The following is a 16,786-nucleotide window of genomic DNA, read 5'->3' on the forward strand; positions in this document are numbered from 1 at the left end:
AGAGGATAAGACACGCAGGGTGGCTTTTCCTCTCCTGTAAATATGGAGAAGTGAAATGTGCCTCCAGTACTGCATAAAAAGTGACGTATTGGTGGAGCAGGGGGATTGTAAATCTGCCCCAGTGTGTTCTGGATCTGGGCTGCTGCAACCTGACATACTAGTTGACAGGGAAACAGGAATGAGGAGATGTGAAGTTACAGCCAGAGATGCTGATATTGGGTCTGGGGAACTAAGGGCCATATGTATCATCCTCACCATTTGCGATTTCTAAATAGCGAATTTTAAGGAATCGCTATTTAGAAATCGCAAAACGGTATGTATGTAGGAAATCGCTTATTTTTAGCGATTCCTACACATTCCTAAATTGCGATTAGCAAATTGCTAATCGCAATTTTCCCATTCATTTCTATGGGCCAGGAGGCCCATAGGAATGAAGGGGATATTTGCAATTAGCAATTTGCTAATCGCAAATTGCAAATATTTTCAAGGGTGCAGGGGTGTCACAAGAACACCCTGCTGCACCCCTGAAAATGACATGTGTGGGCATATGGCCCACATACATGCCCTAAGGGCATATATGAGCGTCATGTGCCACCTTTGAATTTTAAATAAATTGCATTTTCAAAAGAATTCGCAACTTACCACCAACTAGAAGTTGGTGGTAATTTGCGAATCCTTATTGTCATTTTTGCATTGATTTTTCGTTGATACATTGCATTTAAGGAATCGCAAAATTTGCGATTCCTTAAGTGCAATCGCAAAATAAGGAATGGCAAATTTTGCGATTCTTTATTTTGCTGCAAAATTGTTTGATACATACCATTTCTCAAATTAGCATTCGCAAAGGCCGAAATTCTGCGAATTGCGGCCTTTGCAAATGCTAATTAGCTTGATACATATGGCCCCAGGTTCGAATCCCGCTGTCACGTCAAAGTACTGTGAATCCAGAAAAGTCACTTAAACTCCCCATGCCTTAAAAACAAAAAAAGTATGCTCTCATCTAAAATGTATGCTTCTCATATAAAGCACTCTAATGGCCTTGGCCCAAGTTTGTGCTGTATAAAACTGCAACCAACATACTAATTAGGCCATGCACATAGGACACAGAGGCCGACGCCTGCCATATCCATAAAACACACAAAATCCAAATGTACGTGAGGGTACCTGAGTGTTGCGTGAATCTGGACTCAGAAGGTGGTGAGTTGAGGCCCACAGAGACAAGGGGAATCACAGCTGGATATATAAAAAAAGGTATTGAATGTTGCTGCATGTGCCGATCTAAGGGGTATATGAACAAGCCCCTATCGCCCTGGGAACATCACTTTTTAGGATGTTCCCACGGCGATAGGGGTTTTGGATTATTTACAAGGCAGTGTTAAGCTACTTAACCTGACTTAACGCTGTCTTGTAAATAAGGCCTCCTTTCACGCTATGCTTAGCGTGAAAGGGGAGGGCAATGGGTGTTGCTGTGGGCGTTCTACTGGAACACCCATTGATTCTGATGCTGCCTCCTATTTACAAGGGAGGCGTAAATAGGAGGCAGCGCCAGAATTAAGACCAGGAAAAACCTGGTTTTACGCTGGCGCAACATTTCATTTCTCTTTGTTTTTGCTGTTTTCAAGTGTGCTGTGTTGTGCAGAGTACATATGCCCCTAAGTGTTCTTGCATCTTTGTACCCACTAGTCCCCAGGTAGTTGCAGAGCTGGAGGACACATGCTGGGAGTCTCTACTTCCTACACAGTTTCAGAAGTCTGAAGTGTCTCTGCTGAGGCCCTCACTACACTCCACCTTTAAAGTCTATTTTGTGAACAACTGTTTCACAGGAAGTTGGTGTGGGGATCTGGGGCAGAGGAAGGAAGTAGGTTTCAAAGTTTTTTTGTGTGTATGAGAGACTGTCTACATGGATGTTCAAGAGTCCTCAGGATGCAGTGCTTGCTTTCCATTATTGCTGGGAAGATAGCCACTGGCATAGTATCCTGATAGGACAACTTCAGTCTTTAATTTGCCCGATTCTAATACAATTCTTACAGATGAAATTGCTTGTAATAAACGGTTTTGCAGAATAGCAGTATTGCAAAATTGCAAGACCTTACTATAATACACTATTATTAAAATGAGTAAGTGAATACTGTTTTATGGAACAATTCCCTTTAATACAGTCAGGTTAAAAGAGAAGACAGCAAGTTGTCTACAACTCAGTGGGACGGCTGCGAACAAAAGGCAAATAAGTGATTGAACACAGCTATCTACCTACAACCCTGAGCCCGACAACGTGATCCAGGCACATTTAGTAAAAACTGAAAAAAGGAGAAGAAGCAATCGAACATAAATCCCCTCCCTCCACCCCAAAGTCTCCTGCAATACAGTAGCTATGCAGTCAAAACTATGGCTATGGGAAAGGCCTCAGTGTAGGTGGGAAGATGCGAAAGCCTCAGGCCTTATCTAGGACTCTATGGGGATCATGTCGGGAAGCAAGCAAAGAATATGCAGGTAGTCCCGGCACGTCAATTCTGTAAATTCAAAGAAGAACATATGGATGAAGGGTACCCACAGGTCAGGGTAGGAATAGTTCCCCGGGTCCAGGGACATAGACAATTTCTCCTTCCTCAAAGTGAACCACAACTTATGCACCCATGAGGTATGGTCTGGGATCCTGTCCATGCCCCACAGAGAGAGTAGGACCTGGTGATCAGCCCCAAGGGCCAGAGCAATTTCCCTTACTCTATTAGAGTGTTATGCCCAAGTTAAAGGTTTCGGTAGACCCAGGAGGGTGTAAGCTTGGAATCTTGGGATGGAAGATTCAAAAGCTAAATCAATATCTGTCAGGACTGGTCTCAGAACCGGGTAAGTTTCAGGCAGTGCCATAGAAGGTGAAGCAGTGTTCACTTGCCCCCGCATATCCACCAACACTCCATGGTGCACCCTTCCTGATATTTCTGGAGTATCTCAGGGGTGATATACCAGTAGGAGACAATCTTATATGCAGTCTCAGTCCCAGCCATGTTATGTGCTGTGTGGTGTGTCCTATAAAAGATGTATGCCCATTCTTCAGCTGAGAGAGTTCTACCCTGTTACGCCTCTCAGCGCAAATGTCCCTTGGATTTAATTGGTGCCTAGCAGAGCATAGAGTTCAGTGATGAAGCATTTGACGTTGGTTTTGAGAACAAGCCATTTCTCGAAGGGGGTCATAGGCTGTCCTGCCCCTTGTCTGTTCCCCGGTCCAGTCACCCAATGTTGAAGCTGTAAATAGTATATGCGGTCAGATTCTGCCAGGGAATAGTCAGATTTTAGCTGGCCAAAAGGGATAAGTTACTTGGTGTCAAAGAGGCAGCCACTCGTTTACAGCTCCGTCCAACCAGCGTCGGAGTAGTTCTGGTTGCATCCCGGGGGAAGGTCAGGGTTAGCCAAGATTGGGGTCAAAGGGGAAGGAAATTGCATCAGGCCTGCTTTAACTGCTATGGAATCCCATACCTTAATTGTGGACTTGGGTAGGAATAAAGGCCTCAGGCCCTTTGTTTGTGGATGAGCCGGACCTCTTTCCAGATGTTGGAGCATGCAACCACCTAATCTTTTTTTTGATAAGCAATTTTATTGTTTTGACAATAAATAGGAGCAGCAAATCAGCATTGGACATTGAATATAACAGATCACAGTCAAATACATAAGCCTTCCATGATTTCAAGTCCCCTAAGGTGCAAATAGAAATGTAATTACACCCACTGCTTGACTATTCCATAGCACCCAACCATTTGCACCATACCCTACGATACTTTTTAGGACAGCCTCGCGCTTCGTACATGGATTTTTCTTGTGTAGCACACCAGTCCACCCTCCTCTGCCACCTCCCAGAACAAGGCGGATCTGGACATTTCCAAGCTGCAGCTATATCTCGCTTAACCACTACCATTGCCGTGTAGAAAAACAATTTTTCATTTATAGACCCATCCAGCCCCTCCGTAAGCCCCAGGAGAGAGTTTTGTGGGTCATGAGGGACTTCCCACCCCAGACCGTGCCAAATGGGGGCATGCCCACACCATGTGGAAAAAATCGGCCGGGTCATGCCCACACCTCGTTCAGGAAGCGCTCGGGTAAAAGCCTGACCGATGGAGGCATACAGTGGTGAGGTAGGCAGCGTGCAAATAGTATAGTTGGTCCAATCAGAGTTTGGCTGATGCGGTAACCATCTTGAGTGCCATGAGGGCATTGCGCCAGTCCTCCTCATCCAGAGCACCCACCCATTGCTCCCACTGGCTTCTAAGCCGGTCTAGTGAGGTCGGGGTTTTGTTAACCAGTGTCCGGTAAATGCGGGAGACACCCCCTTTCACCCGCTCACCCAGCATAGTCTGCGCTTCGGGAGGACTGTACTCCGGGATCCGCGTGTCATCCGATATGTGTACGTGAAGGGCATGTCGCAGCTGCAAATATTTGTAGAATTGTGTTGGGTGCAGGGAATATCAGGTTTGGGGGTCTTGGAAGGAGCGCGTATGGCCACTCGCCTACACATCCTCCAATTGCGAGATTCCTATAAGGTCCCATGATCTAAAGCCCTGCAGCCCGCTGACCTCTCGGAGCCAAGTGTCATGCCAGAGAGGCGTGCACTGAGTCAGCTTGTGTGTTTAAAACAGGGGGCATCCCTGTCTTGTTCCCCTCTGAATAGGGCAGGCCTACGACAAGACTCCATTGACTAGGACTTGCGCCCGGGGCTGGGCATATAGGACTCGTACCAGATCACGAAAGTGCTGACCAAAACCCATCTCTGCCAGCACATCCTCGAGATACCTCCAATCCACCGAATCAAAATCCTTCTCAAAATCCACAAGGATTGCCAAATAGGGGGCGAGCAAGTGACGGTGAGCCAAGGCCAGATGCAGCCTTCAGAGACAGTGTCGAGTTCCACGCGTGGGCATGAAGCCGCACTGGTCAGGGTGAACCAACATGGACAGGTAGGGCTTCAGCCGGTGGGCGAGAATTGTGGCATATAGTTTCACTTCAGTGTTGATAGGAGAGATGGGACAGTAGTCCGCGCAGCGAGGAGATGGCGGTTGAGATTTTGGGAGGACCATGATGGTGGCCATGTCCGTCTCGGGAGGGAAGGAACCCTTCTCCAAAGCCTCATCGAACAGGTCAGTGAGGCGTGGGACGAGAGTCTTGCGATAGAGGGCATAGTATACCTGGGGGAGGCCGTCAGGACCCGGGGTCTTACCCGACGCAGCAAGGGTTATTTCAGCGCTAATCTCTTCTCGGGAGATCGGGCGGTCTAAATTCGCCTGGGTGGCTGAATCCAGCTGAGGAAGGCGAGCGCCTCCCATATCTAGTAGGGCAGTGAGCGACAGTACCGGGGTCCTGTCAGCATAGAGCTGGCGATAGTAGGAGGCAAAGGTGTGAGCCATTGCCACCGGGGATCGGTGTGACGACCCGTCCATGTCTATTATTTCAGCAACCACCTGATCTCAAGGACCAGTGCCTCTCAGAAAGCAGACGGTTCCATTCCACCTGGAACCTTAGATGGGCAGCCTGGTAATAGCAAAGCAGTAGGGGCACCGCCAGGCCTTCCCCTTGTTTTATGTGGTAGAGCAGGTGTTTGTGGAGGTCCTGGTTTCTTCCTGTCTCACAGGAATCTTTCAATCTCCAGCTGAAGGGAGCGAATCGCATGAGGGAGTGGGGACAGAGGCAATTTCCAAAATAAGTAGAGAATCCGTGCGAGGATGGTCATTTTGACCGGCGCTATTCTGCCCATCCAGGAGAGTCAAATGTGGCTCCAGGTCACCACGCATCTGAGAGGTAAGGGCGGCATAATTGGTAGCCACTGTTTTAGAGATAGACCGAGCAAGCAAAAGGCCGAGATAGAATATTGTGTCCCCTATTCACTCGAAGGAAAATTGGGACCGCAAGGCACGTTTGTGAGGGGGAGTGACAGAAAGGTTCAGGATCTGGGACTTTTGCTTGTTCACCTTTAATCCTGAAACATCCTCATAGATTTGAAGCTCTATCACCAATGCAGGAAGCAAGGACATAGGTTCTGTAATGGACAAGATGACATTGTCAGCATACAAGATGATCAAATGATGGTCTCTGCCGAAGGGAATCCCAGAGACATCTGGATTGTCCCTCAGTCGCTGTGCCAGAGGCTCCATCTACAGAGCAAAAAGGTGAGGGGATAAGGGGCGTGTTGTACAGGAAATGAAGAGGATGATATACCACTGACTCTAACCAAAGCCGAGGAGCACTATAGATGCTTCGAACCGAGTTGCAGAACCTCACTCTGAAACCAAATTTCCGTAATGTCTTAAATAAATAAGGCCAATGAACACTGTCAAATTCCATTTCAGCGTCAATGTAGTGACGCAAGGCTTCTTTCCGTGACCTGTGGATCTTATCAATAGGATAGAGAAGGCACTTGGTGTTGTCACCACATCACCAAGTGCCTTCACCGCTTGGTATGGCTCAATCAAGCACAACATGAGGGGGTTAAGGTGGTGCGCTAATACGCTGGTGAACAACTTTGCATCTACATTTGGGAGGGAAATAAGTTGATGCGACCCACAGAGGGCCTGATCCTTCTTGGGCTTTGGAATTACCCGAAAACCCGCATTGAGTCAGTCAGGGAACCAGAGTCTGCAAAGGTGTTATAGAGCCGGGTGAACAGATTAGCTAATACCTGTCAGAAGGTTTTGTACAATTGCGGGCTAAAGCCACCCGGTTCTGGGGGCTTCAGTGGTTTTAGGTGTGTGATCGCCGAAATCACATCCTCAATGTGAATTGGTTGTTCCAAGGCAGTTGCTTCGGTATCAGGCAAGGAAGTAAGAACAATGTTTTGAAGATAACCCGAGGAATCCCCACTGAGCCCATCCGAAGCTGCATAGAGAGAGCCATGGAAGGCCTGAAATGTCATGGGTATTTCCTCACCAGAGCAAACTTCAGTTGAGGGACACGTATGGATTGTCTTCAATGATGGTGAGTGCACTTTGCTACGAAGGGGGTGCGCCAACATGCACCCTCATCGATTGCTTATGCTTGAGGTGTACTAATGTTTACGCCACCCTATCCACGTGCAGGAGTTTGAGAAGGAGCCAGGCTTTCTCAAGCTGTATCCACACCCTGGGGGCCCCGGTTTACTTGTGTTTGGCTTCGAGTTCCATAACAGTCTGCACCAAGCTTTGCCGTTTGTCATGGCGGCAACGATTTCCTGTGGCAGAGATGGCTATTAGCTCCCCACTTACCACTAGTTTCAGGGCTTCCCAAGTAGAAGCCAGGGAGGTCTCCTCAGTATTGTTGCAGCTTTGGTTAATAGACAGCCTGCAATTACTTCCATAGGGAGTCTATCATAGTTTGAGATTGTAACAGGGTATTCTGAAGACACCAAGCGGAACTCCTGGTGTGGGTCAAACGCAGCCAAAGAGATAGATACAAGGGGGCATGATCAGAGAGTGAATACAGCATGATAGGCGATTTAGACACAAGTGATAGCAGGGCAGGAGTCACCAAGAAGTGATCAATGCAAGCGTATGTCTTGTGTGCCGCCGAATACTATGTGTAGTACCTGGCAGAGGGGTACAGGCGGCACCAAATGTCCTGCAGTCCGCAGTCCCCGATCCATTGTAGCCCCTTGGTCGAGATGACCCAGTCTTGACAAAGTGCTGTCCAGAGTGGTCCATCACAAGGTTCATGTCCCCACCCACGATAGCTGCATCAGAAGTCTGAAGTACTGGGGCTAAGGAGCTCATTAGGAAGGATTCCTAGCAATCGTTGGGGGCATAGATGTTTGCCACGGTAAAGTGGAAAGTGCCCACCCTAGGTCGCAAGTCTGTGAGCCGTCCCTTTTTCCCTGCTATCATGGACAGAGTTTCTCACTTAAAACCTAAGACATGAGGACAAGAATTGGCACAGGAAACAGCGAGACTGCAATCTACAAACATCTTTAGAGAGTAAGTGGGTTTCCTGCAAGAGACAAACGTCACAGCCGGACTGTTCGAGTAGGGAAAATACCTCTGAACTTTTTGTGGGATTGATAAGGACTAGCACATTGAGGCTGGTAACCTTAAAGTCCCAGAAAATAAGGCAGGAAAGCAATATGCTGAGTAAGCCCCCCACTCCCCAATGAACAGTCAGGACCTAAAGCAATCAAATATCTACATCCACAGCTGACCACCAATGTGTGATCTGAATAGCTAAGATTAAGCCTATCTAGGAGAAGGAGCACAAATATCCACAAAACTACCCTAACTAAACAAGTAAGGGAACCAACTGTCAAGGAATATAGCAGTCCTTTAACCATGCAATAAAAAATGAAGCGTGGTCCTGGCTGTTAAGGCCATAACCAGGAGTGAGAGCAATGGGGTGACAAAAAGTCTCATCCACAATACTTGTACAGGGCTCCGGGATCTTCAGACCTCATCTCCACTTCACTTTCCCCCACCTGCCAGCTGAAGATGCATGGTATCTGGTGGCCCCAGGATTCAAGAGGCATCAACCCTGTCAGTGTCTCCTGTCAATGAGCCCAATACAAATTTCCCTTCAATCGCCATAGTATCTGGATCCAGACGCAATTTGTCAGGTGAGATCTGGTACCGCTGCCAACGTGAGTGCTTCCGAGCTGTCTGGCCCTGTGGCCCAGTCTGTCATCCCTCCGGGAGGGGGTCCACGACATCCAGTACTGGGCAGACCTCCGGCAGGGAGCGAAGCTGGTGGGGTTTGTCTTCAAACCAAAAGATGATCTGAAATGGATGTCTCCAGGAGTAGGAGATGCCGGCGTTTCGCAGAGGAACTGTAATCTAAAGGGTAATGGTGGCAGGTTTTGATATAATGACGGTGTGGGCTGTGGAAAAGTAAATTTTGCCATGTTCTGTGTCCCTACGCCTCATCCATCATATGTTATGTGTGCATGACTAATATGCATATGTTATTCCCCATGTCCGATTAATGACGCAATTCCAGTTGTGTCCACCTCTAGTATGCTATTTTCCAGTCCTCGTGAATACTACGAATATCAGGCCTATGTAAAGTTACGTTGCCACGTTTCTCAGTGTGCACGTTATTCCATTATAAAGTCCCCGTTTCCAGGCCTCAAAAGGGCCCGGACAACAGATTCAGCTCCTGTCTCCTGAAAGCCTCGCTGAGGAGCGATACAGCCCCCACCTGTATCCTCGACCCTTCACTTACTTCCTGCCTCGCAGTGCCCGGTGCAGCCTGGCTCTGCCTCTGAGTCTGCCAAAAGTATGTTATAGTTCCAGTTATCAGTTCAGTCCTCCTTCCCTGCATTCCTAAGCTACTGAACTGCATCAATAGTTTCCGTCATTGTCTAGCCTTCTCGTCTCCACGTTAGAGAAATACTGTATTAATGGTCATTTAATATTCTTCATCACGCACTACATGTAGAATAATGCATGGTCCAGTCTTAGAATCAAGTTAGCTTTTCCCCTCATGACTTCTAGTTTATATCAACATGTTCCCTAAACATCAGATACCAGATAGGGTTTAGGTACATGTCGCTCCGACCCTCCAGACTCTAGTCTCTGCTCCTAGCACAGAGTTCATAGCCCCCAGCTTCTCCTAGTAATACGTCATTGCCGGTTTGCGTGCACCATCAGGTTAGAGGTCCCGGCTCCTTAGGTAGCCCCCTCCAATGTTTCCGCCCATTCATGACATATTCTGTTACGTTTGCATCACATGTCTATGTATACTCCCAGTTACACCCACTTTTACTCTTATCTCTCGCGACTGCTACGCGTCACGCCTTCTGCTCCACCCACTGTTACGCCTACTGCAATGTAATGCTATGTGTTTGCGCTATGTATATAAGTTGATGTATTGTTATTAAAAGTTAGCGCGCTCATCCCAGACCAAGCCCCAGCAGCTGCTGGGCCTCTTTTCCCCTGCTGGGCCCCAGTTGTCCTGCTGGGCCCTGTCACCTCTGTTCTATGCAGGTTGTCCTGATCCTGTCCTTATGCTGTAATAAACCTGCAGAAACTCCTACTACCTCGAATCTTGACTCTTATTTTATTGAGCTATCTGTTATTCATTCATTCATTCAAAAATAGATCCGGTATTATTTATTTATATACCACATAATGGCGCCCGAATAGGGACTTGCCCTTTCCCCACGCGTCGGTGAAGCCACGCCGGCCCCCTGACCCTCTGTAGTCGTGACGGAACCATACCGTGCACTGGCAGATATTTCTGCTCCAAGTATCCCTCAGGCCCACGGAGGAGACGGAGGAGGCGGTCCAGCATCCGAACGAGACGGTGGAGGAACGCGGCGAGTCCCGACCTGAGCCCAAGCCGAGAGTCCAAGGTCCGAGGTATCCGGAGGCCCACCCGTAACTGAAGTCCGAAGTTCGTCGTCGTAGCAGTCCAGTCCCGTCCGAGGCCTTCCGTTCTGTGCTGCCCGGTGAGTACCATTGCTGGGGTAGTATCTAGACAGGACCAATCTAAATTGACTCCTGGTCCGTGGGTTGGTGGTGCCCAGACTCACAAACGAAGTGTCCACTTCGGTGGATGCGGGTTCTGACGTGTCTCTTTATGAGACCGGTAAATGTCGTACTGTTACAGCAGTGCATCCAGTAATTCTAGTCTGTTCCGTTCTCGAGAAATTCTGTTCTGTTTCTGTTTTCAGTATTCCAGGTAATATTCTGTCCGAACTGTTATTTACAATGTTCTTCATGTATTTTAATGTTGTGGTATGAGTGCGACGTGATTTCGTGTTTTCATTGTGTATTGTATTGTGTCCAGATTACAGTTCAGTCATGCCGCTCTTTTCCAAGTTACGTCAGTTAAAAACTAGAAAGGGTTTATTAGAGGAAGCAGTTCCTGTCCCGCCTAGGGACAGTCCAGGTCACTTTATGTATCAGAAACATGGCATAAGCGCCATAATGTATCTAGATTTATGGGTAGAGTATACCAAACAGTTAGAAGAAAAGTATAGATGGCCCGTATCGGGTACATGGGATGCCGAATGTATCATGCGAGTAGAAGAAGCATTATGGAAAAAGAAAGCCAGACAGTCACAGAAAGATGCCATCGAGTTATGGCGTAAAGAAGCTCATAAAAGAACTGAAAAGGAAGTCAGAAAGTCGGAGTTAAGTAGAGAATCCCAGGAACGAGCCCAAGAAAGAGAATTAATCGAGATAGGTGAACAAGTCAAAGCCGAACAGTCAGACAGACAGAGGCATGCCCTCATTAAGGGTATGTATCCTCTTCTTGCCGAAGGTTTGCCAAAAGCGACCCCAGAGGCATCCAGTAATTTCCCGCCACCATTAGTTCCGACTAAGTTACGTCACAAACAGACCGCAGCTGATATTTTTATTTCGTCCTACTTGGACGACACAGTCCCAGAATATGCAAATCCTGTTCGCGCTCCGCCAGTCCCTGTAAATCAGGCACTTCCCGCTCTTCCAGACACCGGAGTACCTGTTACGGTACCCCCGGTCCAGCCCGTCATACAAGTCCAGCCTACATTTCCATTTCCCACTCTGCCAGGACGTAGAGCCTCAGTAGACGACTCCAGTATAGGGGCCGCAGGAGGAGGTCCTCCTCAAACCCCGCCGCCACACAAGCGTTTAACGTTAGCCGAATTACATGCACAAGCATTACAGCGTACGCCTAGATATCAGTCTGTAGCAGAAATAAGAAAATCCCTTGCCGAATGTTGCTATGATCCAGTCCCAGGCGAGGATAATATGGTTTTATATTCATTCCGCGTAAGAAAGGTGGCCGAGTATTTAGTCACCTTACCGAATATGAAAGAAGATCTAGACAGAATATATCGTTTCATCCGTACAGGGGATGATCCAGAAAGTATTAGCGAGACTATGTCTCAAAGGAAAGCCGAGATCCAGCTCATGATATTAAAGTTCCTGATCAATTGTCTAATAAGAGAACAAGATTACCCGTCTAAAGATTCCGCCGAAATGAGAATCCTGACAAGGTGGAGTGATAATATAGCCGAGGGTAAGCACAAGACCGTCGGTGCTATGGAGAGTATGTACAAGAAAATCCGTAAAGAGATAATAAAGATACACGAACAACGTAAAGCAGCACAAGTAAGCGAGAAAGAAAGTATCTCTGATCCTGAAGAGGAAGACGAGAATTCCGCCAGAATAGCGTATGTAGGAAAATCTAGATTTCCAGATCGCCATTTACGCCTAGAACCCAAGTCTATTTTTCATCTAGCACCAGAACAAGGTTCTCTAGAACAAGTATTCCAAGCTACCGATCATATCCTGAAATCACGAATCGGTTATAGTGAGTTAAGTACCATGCATGAACAAGAACTAGCCCGATCAGCAGTCCGATGGATTACTGATTCTACCACTTTTCCAGACGAAATAGTGGCACAAATGTTTCTGAAACTGCCCCCAGCCGAGCAACGACTGGTGGGTATGTATATGATCCAGTACCTCATTACTCTGTATGAGGGTCAACACTCTGATCCAGGCCCGTTACACGATATCCTGAACGAGTTACTCCAGTATAAATGGAGAGGTCTAGGTACCGATTTAATTAGTGTCATTCTAGAACAGCGCCACAAATATAGAACGTTCCTGAACCCGCATTTTGTTCATGTCTCACCCCCAGAAAGTAAATAATTCTACATAGACAGACAGAATCCGTTACGAGAAGTCCACCCAGTCCAAGGGGCGGGTGGCGTAATGCAACGAGTGTTCGTATACACTCCGATTTCAAAGATGGAACTTCTTGAAATGAAGAAATTAATTCCCTGTCATGACAAAGATCCAGCAGGGTTCCATAGAGAATTAAAAGACATACTCCGTATGGGAGAATACACTTACCCAGATATCATTAAAATGTTAAAGGTTCTGTTGCCCGCAGGGGTGTATGAGAAGTTAAAGGAAAAAGAATGGGAGGTGGGAGAGAAAAAGATAGATTGGGCAGCTCTAGAAGCTGAAGACAAGGCACGAGTACCAGGTACCGGTCTTGGAGATAAATGTAAAGAATTACCAGAATTATTGATTCAAGTTTTACCCAGATTATTGACAACGAGAAAGGAAGACTGGGATGCAATCTCAGCCTGTAAACAGAAACAAGATGAAGATATTAGTGATTTTTATTCTAGGTTTGAAAAATGTTTCAGTATTAACAGTGGTCTCAAGACAAGTAGTGAGTCATACCCTCACCTTTTTGTTACCAAATTAGTCGAGAATTCAAGTCCACAAATTAAAAATCGAGTTTTAAAGGTCGAAAGCACCTGGCAAGCAAATACTCCGTCCCAGATGCTCCAGATGCTCCAGTACCACCAGAATAGAATCAGGGAAGAGCAAGAACACGAGAGAAAACGTATGAAAGACACGAAAATGAAAGTGCTAGTTGCACAATCTATTCCTCAAGACAGTCAGAAGAGGGGTCCGAATCAAGCCAGTCATCCTGCAGCTCCCGTTAAAGGGAACTGCAATTATTGTAAACAGCCAGGTCATTTTATAAACGAGTGTGCAGTTCTGAAACATAATATAGCTACTGGTAAGACTAAAGAAAGACCACGTCCGCTTAGACAAGAACAAGTTTCACAGATTCCTCAGTCACAGAATGCACAGCAGACAGTTACAGTACCGCAGCCTATTGCTGCAACACAGCATGTCACATCACAGATGTACCAGTATGCACAGTCTGAGTATCCAGAGTACCAGCCATATTCATGAAACAGCCTAGAGAGGGAGGTAGGCTTGCCTCTCATCGAGATACCTGTAGATCAAGAGGGTCCTTATGTTCACAGTCAAGTATTAGGGAAAGACAGAAAGTTTTTGATCGATACAGGGGCAAGTAGGACCACAATTAGTCATGCCGAAGTTCCAGGGGCTCCGCTCTCAGGCTCAAGAAATGTTTCCCTTGGATTTTCAGGAAAGCCAATAGTTAATGAGATATCTAAGCCAGTCACTCTAGAAGTAGGTCCATTGTCCCGCACTACTGATCTGTTACTTACTAAGTCATGTCCAGAAAACTTATTAGGCATTAAGACACTGAAAGAGTTAGGTGCAGTTATTTGTTGTTCCCCAGAGGGAATACGTCTGTTCCTACGTGACTTCAAGGGTCACTATGTATTACGAGATTTTGATTCGAGATTGTCTAAAGTCCCACAGCATTTATGGGCGCAAGGTCCAACTGATGTAGGTTACATGCAAATCACACCCCATCGTGTGACTCTCAAACCAGGTGTAGTGTTACCCCGAATCAGACAGTACAGATTGCCACCTGAGGCTGTAGCAGCCTTATCCAAAATTATTGACGAGCTCATGGCTCAAGGAGTAGTTGTAGAAACTGACTCCAATGTATGCAATTCTCCGATCATTCCAGTCATGAAACGTACTGATCCAAATGCACCCCCAGTATATCGATTAGTGATTGATTTACGAGAACTTAATAAATGTATTATTCCTCAGTATCCAGTTGTCCCAGACATTTCTTCCCTGTTAACAGCTATTGATTCCGAAGCCACGTTTTTCACTGTCATAGACCTCAAGAATGCATTTTTTAGTGTCCCAATTCATCCAGACAGCCAGTTTCTTTTCGGATTTTGTTTAAATGGAAGGAGCTATATGTTTACACGCGCTCCTCAAGGTTTCACAGAAAGCCCTAGTATTTACAGTCAAGCACTCAAGAGACAACTAGACAACATTCACATGCCAACTGACACTGCCCTACTCCAGTATGTCGATGATCTACTGATCACAGCCCGTTCTGAACGTGACTGCGAGCGAGCATCACTTACAGTTTTGTATTTTCTAGCCGAGATGGGGCACAAGGTGTCACCTTCGAAGCTTCAATTCTGTGTCCAGCAAGTGGTATACTTAGGACACTTGCTGTCCAAGAGGGGTAGGCAGTTGACACCCGACCGTATCCAGTTAATAGCGAGTCTTCCCCAGCCCAGAACCCAGAAGGAGGTACGTGCCTTTATCGGCCTTACTTCTTATTGTAGACAATGGATTCCCCAGTATGCATTTCTAGCCAAGCCACTGATACAGTTAACGACACAGGAGGCAGCCGTATCGACTGTCCTCCCTTGGACATCTGAACATACACTTAGTTTCAATGAGTTAAAGAAAGCCCTATGTCAAGCTCCAGTTCTAGCTATACCGAACTACAGTAAGCCTTTTACACTTTTTGTTACTGAACGCGAAGGTACAGCATTATCTGTTCTCACACAAGATCAAGCAGGACAATACAAGCCCTGTGCTTATTTTTCGAGCACACTAGATCCAGTCGCCCAGGCGTTGCCTGCGTGCCTCAAGTCAGTTGCAGCTACAGCACTAGCTATCAGACAAAGTGATTCCATAGTTTTAGGGCACTCCCTGACAGTACAAGTTCCACATTCAGTAGAAGTTCTTTTAAACCGAACACAAACACAGCACTTGACAATTGCACGTTTAACAGGTTATGAATTGACACTGTTCCAGCCACACATAGAAATCAGACGCTGCAACGTCCTGAATCCTGCTACACTGTTACCATCAGTTAGTTCAAATCCTGACCCACATGACTGTGTGGAAGTAGTTAACATTACGACAAAGCCAAGACAAGACCTGACAGACATTCCGTTACCAGATCCCGACCTGACACTTTATGTGGATGGTTCATGTATGAGAACTAGTACAGGAGAACTAGTCGCCGCGTATGCAGTAACTACTGACACCGAAGTTATTGAGACACACCGTATTGACACCCTGTCCGCTCAAGCAGCAGAGCTAGTTGCTCTGACACAAGCCTGTATACATGCCAAGAACTTGAAAGTTAATGTTTACACAGATTCACGTTACGCATTCGGAGTTGTACACGACTTCGGAGTGCTCTGGCAGGAGAGAGGTTTTATGACTTCTCATGGAACCAAGATTCAGCATGGTCTCCTTATTCAAGCCCTGTTAGATGCCATACATTTACCGACATCTATTGCCATCATGAAATGCAAAGCACATACGAAAGTTACTGACATTATTTCCCAAGGTAATGATCTAGCAGACCGCACAGCCAAGCTTACAGCACAGACTCCAGACATTCCAGTTAACATGACACATACTCCAGATCCGATTACATGCATGACAGTTAAGGACCCTACACAAGATGTCATAGATATCCAGTTACATGCTACTCCCGATGAAATCAAGAAATGGTCTGAACAAGGAGGGGTCCAGACAGATCAAGGATGGTTAACGAAGGGTAGAGCCACATGGTTTCTCCTCGATTCTATGGTTCAAGTCATTATCAATACCGCACATAGTCCAGCACATTTAGGAGAAAAAGCTATGTTAGACAGTATCCAGAATATTTGGTTCAATAAGCATTTACGAGCTGCAGCCAAACAGAAAGTCCGTACCTGTATGATATGTTGTCAGTTTAATCCAGGTAAAAGTGTCCCGGTGGAACAAGGTGGTTTCCAGCCCCCTGACCACCCTTTTGAGGTCCTCCAGATGGATTATATTCAGATGGAGCGATGTCGAGGTTTCAAGTATGTCCTTGTAGTTGTATGCGCTTTGTCCAGGTGGACAGAAGCATATCCAGTCCCAGATTACACAGCCGCGACCACTGCCAAGCAGTTGGTTCGTGAATTCTTCCCTAGATATGGACTCCCTAGAGTCGTATATTCTGATAACGGTCAGCCATTCTCATCCGAACTCATGAAGCACGTTTCCCTGTTGTTAGGGTACCAGTGGAAGTTCCATTGTGTACGCCATCCTGAAGCAGCTGGTCTAGTTGAGAGACATAATCAGACCCTGAAAATCCGTATTGCCAAAGTTTGTAAAGAAAAAGGTGTGGACTGGCTAGTAGCTCTGCCAGTCGCTTT

This window comes from Lissotriton helveticus, chromosome 2_2 (genome assembly GCF_964261635.1).
Source record: "Lissotriton helveticus chromosome 2_2, aLisHel1.1, whole genome shotgun sequence".
Lineage (NCBI taxonomy): Eukaryota > Metazoa > Chordata > Amphibia > Caudata > Salamandridae > Lissotriton > Lissotriton helveticus.